General features: G+C 36.1%; 1 long non-coding RNA gene across 2 annotated transcripts in view; it reads right to left on the bottom strand.

The window, feature by feature from the left end:
* The window catches only part of LOC112159781, a 40765-nt gene extending 35899 nt beyond the window's left edge, over positions 1 to 4866 (bottom strand). The window contains exons 1-3 of one of the 2 annotated variants that reach the window (XR_002921538.2): positions 4587 to 4866; positions 3638 to 3675; positions 3482 to 3564 (exon numbers count right to left, since the gene is read on the bottom strand). This is a non-coding gene — a long non-coding RNA (uncharacterized LOC112159781). Of the gene's footprint in view, positions 1 to 3481; positions 3565 to 3637; positions 3676 to 4586 lie in introns of those variants that run through there. The other variant, XR_004948225.1, reaches the window with a different exon arrangement.
* Between the last annotated feature and the right edge of the window lie 2116 nt (positions 4867 to 6982).

Here is a 6982-nt window from a genome sequence, read left to right as displayed (position 1 = left end):
ACTTCTTCCACTCAAAGTCGTGTTTTAGAAAAGAACCATAGAGGTCTGGTCTGAATATGTAAACTTCTTAAAGAGCATATACCATCCAAAATCAACGTTTTAAGCTTTTTCCTATTAAAATGTTCATTCCTCACTATAAAGAACCCCAAAGCGGTAGGTCAAAACCCGCCGCACACGACACCCAAATCACGCTGCAAGACCTCAGATTGCGTCTGTACATTGACTTAACATTGAAACGACGCCCCTGCTTCACGGATTGGTTTCGGTGTGAATGCGCCATTATGGTAGCATCAGTGCTTCATTATCCAGTTGGTTCCAGTTATGATCTACACAACAATACAAGTTAGACAACATGTATTTATGCATATTTTTGAAGAAAGTTTAGCTTTATCCCTGATGGTGGTAACAACTATTTAGCTCCAGCAAACAGCAGAAAGTAAGTAATGAACCAAATGCTCCTCATTTTAATCAACAAAAATCTGGCTAAAACACTTATTGTAATGATTTTCTTAATGTTCATTTGACTTATTTTAGCTCTGGAAAAAAAACAAAAAATTAAGCTGAGCTTATGGTTATCCTTGGTGGAAACAATAATACACTAATAATAAATAACTCCGTCAGCCCTGTTAATCTCATTACAGTGTAGAGTTTGATTTAGGGATAAAGACACAGGACTCAGACAGGCAAAGCAGACGAGCTACCCGCATGATGATGTTGATACAAAGAAGCGAGCATTTCACCACAGCTGTATAGAAAAACAAATCTGATTAGAATATTCAGACAACCAGAGTACAGCTTTCTGCTTCCTGTGTCGTGTTTTCAATCTGTCTTATTCTATGTAGCTGAAAAAATGTTTTAATGGTTCTAAGAATTATATCTAGATGATGCAAACTGAGACTTGATAACATTTGATCATGAGTCTCAGCTTAGAACTTTGAAAGCTTGACTTTATTTTTGAGACGTTTGAGTTTTTGGCTTTTTTTTAAAACGGTGTGAGAACCTGCTGAAAGATAAAACAAAAAATGATTTGCTGTCCACTTTTTCGCTGGCCGGTTTGACACCACATCCTTTCCAGGTACGGCCTGCTCTAGAGATCGTCAGATGTGGCTCTCGCATTGACTCTGGTTAACGTTTGACAGGAAAAGAACTCACAAGGTGTTGTGTTCATCATTCAGTTTATGGGTTTCTGTTCTCTAGACTTGAAAATTCAAACTGTGGTTTTCAGGCTACCACAGGTTATTCAAAGAAAACTGTCAGAATGTTTAATGACAAATTGATGTTTCTGTGGAAATCATTTACATGACAAGGATGAGGTCAGTTTGTCCAAAGCTTCTAAACCTTCTGTGTCATTCTGTTAGGTTTATGGTGCAACATGAGCGCCTGGGTCCTGCAGAGGTTTTTACACAGCGCCTTATTTGCTTCACACACTCAGCAGATGATGTTGAAACATGGATTTTCTCAACTTTTTTTTATCCAAATATGAACAACAAATTAATCATCAAGATTACTATTTTAACCTTTGAATTTGCTTAAAACAGGAAAACTAGCAAAAGAAAAGTTCCAATTTAACAGTTAATACGTTGGAACAAACATGTATCATCCAGACATCTTCATCAGACACAAGTGTTTCAAACAGTTACAATATGTGAAAAAAATATCAAAAAATGCAGAAGTTTTTGTAAGAACAGAAGATTGTGACATTTTGAAGAGAGACAAACAACCAGCCCTGAAAATTAACCTTAAAAATATGTGTTAAACTGTCCGCTTTTGCCACACACTGGTATGTGTCTGATCACCATCAAAGCCTCTGATGTGCTAAACGTAGAGGTTGTTACTTAATGCTAAAGTGATGTTTTTTATTTCTTCTTCTTCAGACCATGATTCACAGACCAACAGATGTTTGGAAAGATCTTTTTTTCACAACTGTTCTGTGTTTTTAGGATAATTGATCATTTTTCTCTCTTAATCGGATAAAACTCGCTCTGCTACTGACAGGAAGCAGCTGCACACCTCAAAGCAGCAGAAGAATGTGAAAGCAGAAGTTGAGTTAGAAGGTGTTAAATACAAACGCAGTACACAGGAAGGTGGAGTGGACCTTGTGGTTTCAGCTTCTGCATTCGTCTAAAAACTGTGACTGAAAAGAAACATTTTAATCAGTCAGGTCATCTGTGTTGAACTCTAAACTTCTTTTAAAAGCAAACATTAAGGACATCTTGATCACACTTGCTGTGTCTGCACCATAGAGTGTATGTCTGCACACAGATGCATAATGAGGCAGAGAAGGAAGTGGTGTGTTCATCCACTGAGCAGAAACAGTCAATACAGAGGTAAAAAAAGGACAAAAACAGGCGAACTGCTCTCTCTAGTGCTCAAGATATGAAATATAAGATAAAACTTTCCAGTAACATGCTCTATTTTTTGTCTAGTTGTCCATTCTCTCTACCTCTCTCTGTGGGTCAAGTTCAGTATTTCTAAACTTTATTAATAAAGTGATAAAATGATATATTTTTTCCGGAAAGTGTTCTCCATCTTAAGGTACTCTAATTACTCAAAATAAATCCAGTTTCCGTGATCCAAATTGAACCAGATTGGCGTAAAATTCCAGTTGTGAATGATGTCATCAGCAGGCGTCGGGGTGATTCCACTCGGATGGCCTAGAGACCAATCCGACTGGAGTGATTATAAATCGCTTTAGAGTCTAAACCTGGCCTTAGTCACAACCACTCTTTAGAATGGAATGAATACATGGATGAATGAACTTTATTTATATCACACCTTACAACTCCTTACAGCACATCAAAGTGCTCCACGATAAAAAGAGGGAAGAAAGTTTAAAAAATAGACAAATAAAGAACAAAATATAAAATCTGCATAAAATTACAAAAGCAGTCTGCAATAAAATACTTAAAAGATAAATAAGAACACAATAAAACAAATAAAATGCCACCAACTACTAAGCATTAAACGCCATTCTAAAAAGGTGTTTTTTTAAATAACATTTAAACTGTTCAGGTCTGACGTCATGCACAGTTCTGCTGGAATACTATTCCAGAGCTGAAGGCCGGCGTTCTGGACTAACTGGAGATGGTTGAGTGATCGCAGAGTGACACCAAAGTACAGAGAATTACAGTAATCTATGCGGGAGGTGATCATGGATGGATGTTTCTAGATCACTGCGGCTCAGGGAAGGTTCAGCTTTAGCTAAAAGGTACAAGTGATAAAAGCTCATTTTGTCAACATTGTCAGTCTGTTTCTCAAATTTAAAACAGCTATCAAAGATAACTCCCAGATTTTGGATGGGACGTCTGCTGATGGGCTAATCTGTACGTCAACACATTCTCATCCCCAAGTCGTCACACATAGACGTCTGGTTAAGCACTTTATGACATTTTGTTTTCATTATTTGACGTGCCGGCTGTTTGTAACATCAAGGGTCTTTCTGCTGTGATGGTCTCAGTGCTCATTTACTCTGCTGTATTTTACATTGGCATATTCAGCAGATATCTCGACAGATGTTCTTCTGTTTCTGTCCTCCTCCCTGATCTCCTCCTGGTCCTGGAGGTCCTACAGAGGAGTTAGTGTTGTATTGATCAGCTGCTTTTAACAGAATGAATAATTCACACAGATTCAGACTCACCTGTGTGACGGAGAAATGCTGCGTTTCTACTGAAGGTCCTGAAAAAAAAAACAAAGAACATTTTACAGAAACTGATTCAGAAATAAAAGTCAATAAAAATACAGGAAAAAATATATTTTTTTAATTTTACAACACAAACTTACAAATAAAATTTCAACTTATATATTTGTAATTGTGTAATGATTGATATCATCCTGTTTACATTGAAACATCAATATAATTACAGTAATAAATGTGTTTGTATCAGTTTGATCAGTTCGTACACATGATTTCACCTCCACTTTAAAACACAACAGATTAAAACAGTTTTTTTCTGAGTTGATGATAACTGAAAGAAAATTCTCCCGAAAAGCAAAATGAGAAAGAACTGTAAGTGTTCTGAGTAAATAAAAAAGATATTCTAGAAATGAGGTTTTCCTCACCTTCTTTACTGTTCCCCTTTCCTGTCCTGCAATATCAATATACTGATAATTGTTCCTCTTAATAACATTTATCTCTCTTGATTTGTTGCAGCTGTTTTAGTGTTTTTGATTTTGTATTTGTTTGTTTTGTTTAGTTTCACTTTTTTGTTAATTCTTGAAATAAACAGTTTTCAAATCTTAAATTCAACAGAGGAGTAGATATTCTGATCCTTTCTTTTCCCTTTTCTGTTCTTTCATTCTCTCAACAACAAATTTACATGTTACATGTGTTAAGATGTTCACATGTTTATTCAAGTTCTTTCATTTAGAACACAAGTATTAAACTTCTTTAAATAAGTCTGTCTAATTGAAAAAATAAAAATTTTTCTGTTAATATAAATAAAAATGTCTACATTACATAAGAATAAAGATTAAAAAAAATATGTCTACCTCAAGACCAGGTTTAATATAAAAACTGCATTTCATTAGAAATATAGTTAAATAAAATAATACAGCATTTAACGACTAAATATTAAGAATGAGATCACCTTTATTTTGTTTGGATCTTCTAATCTTGAAGAAAATCCCTAAAGCGGCTGAAGAAATAAAGATGACGCCCACCAGAACCAGACGGACCGACAGCTGCAGACCTGAAGAACAAATTAACAGCTGGCTGACACTGACAGACTGACAGAAAAAGGAATCGGAGAACACACATTATCATAGAGACATATTTTCTTGATTTTGGGATCAAACTCACTGTCTGTGACGACTATGTTGAAGTTTTATTTTGTTTGAAATAATCCTCATATGTAACTCATATCTGCACCAACCTGAGTCTAAGAATATTCGATTTAAGAAATATATGTTCATATTTAATGCCATGGCAGCAGCTTCTTTTGACCAGGAAACCAAAATTTAGATCTAACAGTGATGTTTTCTCCTTCATGTTTTGTAAATAGTTTGGTTTGTGCATCAACCAGAGAGTCTCTGTCCTGCAGAGCTGCTGAAAAGAGCAACAGTCACAGTTAAGATCTTCCTGGAACACTGAACACTGGAGATGATGCGTTTGATGAAATCCTTCTAAAAGAATTAAAAAATTAAATAACATGATTTTACTTCACATTTTATTCATGACAGAAACATTGGAAGACTAATATGACAAATGATTTTATAGAAAAAGGTCCAATTCATTTTATTTTAGAGCCAGGACAATAAAACATTTTATACTTAGAAATAACAGAAAATATATATATTTTAAAAAAATCACTAAACAGTTGATTTTAAAGTCTGAGTGTAAAGATGAATCACAAACTTTAGAACAGTTCAGGACTTTGAATCCTGACATTCAGAATGTGCTTCTTTGAGTTTAGAAATACTGTAGATAACAAAACTGTCCTCTAGATGGCAGCACATGTTTTGAACTCAGTAATTATAGAGCAATGTTATTGCAGCTTCATTACAATACAGCCAAAGATCCAGATTTTAAAGTTGTTCATTTCACAATCTGAATAGGTTTTCTGCTTTTGAGTCAATCTTACAGCACCCTCTTAAACTGAGATGTCTGATTATTCATCCATCCTTGAAATCCAAACTTTTTAAGTCATGTAAACAACTTTTATGTCACTGAGTTCATACACTATCACACATAGTTTTAAGAAGTCATTTATAATTCCAGTGCCTAAGAGGACACCTGTAGCGTGCCACAATGACTATCCCCCAGTGGCTTTAACGTCTGTTATAATGAAAAGCTTTGAGCGTCTGGTGTTGGACTGTATCTAAAGCCTGATCCTAGAGTCAGTCGACCCTCTTCAGTTTGCATAACAGACAAAACAGGAGTGCAGAAGATGCGATCTATTTTGCTCTGAATTCTTTAAAGGGAAATGCTATGCAAGATTGCTTTTTATAGATTTTAGTTCAGTTTTTAACTCTCTTATTCCTGTGAAGCTCGTTCACAATCTAAAATCTCTCGGTCTCGATGAGGCCATTTGTAAATGAGTTTTAATCTTTTTAACCTGCAGACCACAGAAAGTCTAAATCAATGACAGTGTTTCTGAAGAACTTTCTGTGAGTACTGGTGCCCCACAGGGTTGTATTTCAAGTCCTCTGCTTTTTACCTTGTATGCCTCTGACAGTGTTGCAGCGTCTTCTAAAAATATGCTTGTTAAATGTGCTGATGACACCACTATCATTGGTCTGATCAGATCCAACGATGAATCGCATCATCGAGCAGAAGTAGAAAACGTGGTTTGTTGGAGTCAAGAGAATAATCTTGAGTTAAACACTTCAAAGACTTGTAAACTGATCATTGACTTCAGCAGAAGCAGGAACAAACAACCTGTTGTCATTCATAATTCAAGGTACAAATTGTTGATGAATGTAAATTCTTGGGAGTGACCCTCTCCACTGACCTCAGCTGGCATTCAAACACAATAGTGTGGTTAAGAAAGCTCGCCAGCGTCTTTTCTTTTTACGGAGACTACGGGAATTCACCCAGAACAGAACCATTCTTTTACCCACCAGTTCTATCACTGTGTGGTTTGGCAATCTCACTGTGAAAGACAAAAAATCTCTGAGAAACGTGGTTCACTCTGCCAGCAGGACTATCGGATGCAACCGTCCAGTCTTGGAAACTATTTACAAATCCAGACTCTTAGCTAGTGCAACTCGGATAACAAAGGATCTCTCTGGTCATCCTGCCACTGGGATGTTTGACCTTCTACCATCCCACCATTACATGTACAACATCACGTCAGGCCAGAAGCTTCTTTCCTCAGGCTGTGAGGTCTTTAAATGAAGCAAAAAGATGCTTATTGTACTACAATAGGCGGCACTTAAGTGCTTCACTTTAACTGCTGCAGTTGGCTGAACAACCAATTAATTTATCGACCTTTATTTGCTCCTTTAAATAACTGGTCTTATCAAGTGCTTCTAATTTATCTAT

This window comes from Oryzias melastigma, linkage group LG7 (genome assembly GCF_002922805.2).
Source record: "Oryzias melastigma strain HK-1 linkage group LG7, ASM292280v2, whole genome shotgun sequence".
Taxonomy (NCBI): Eukaryota; Metazoa; Chordata; class Actinopteri; order Beloniformes; family Adrianichthyidae; genus Oryzias; species Oryzias melastigma.
The sequence above is the reverse complement of the archived record's forward strand: the minus strand, read 5'-3'. Positions and strand labels throughout refer to the sequence as shown.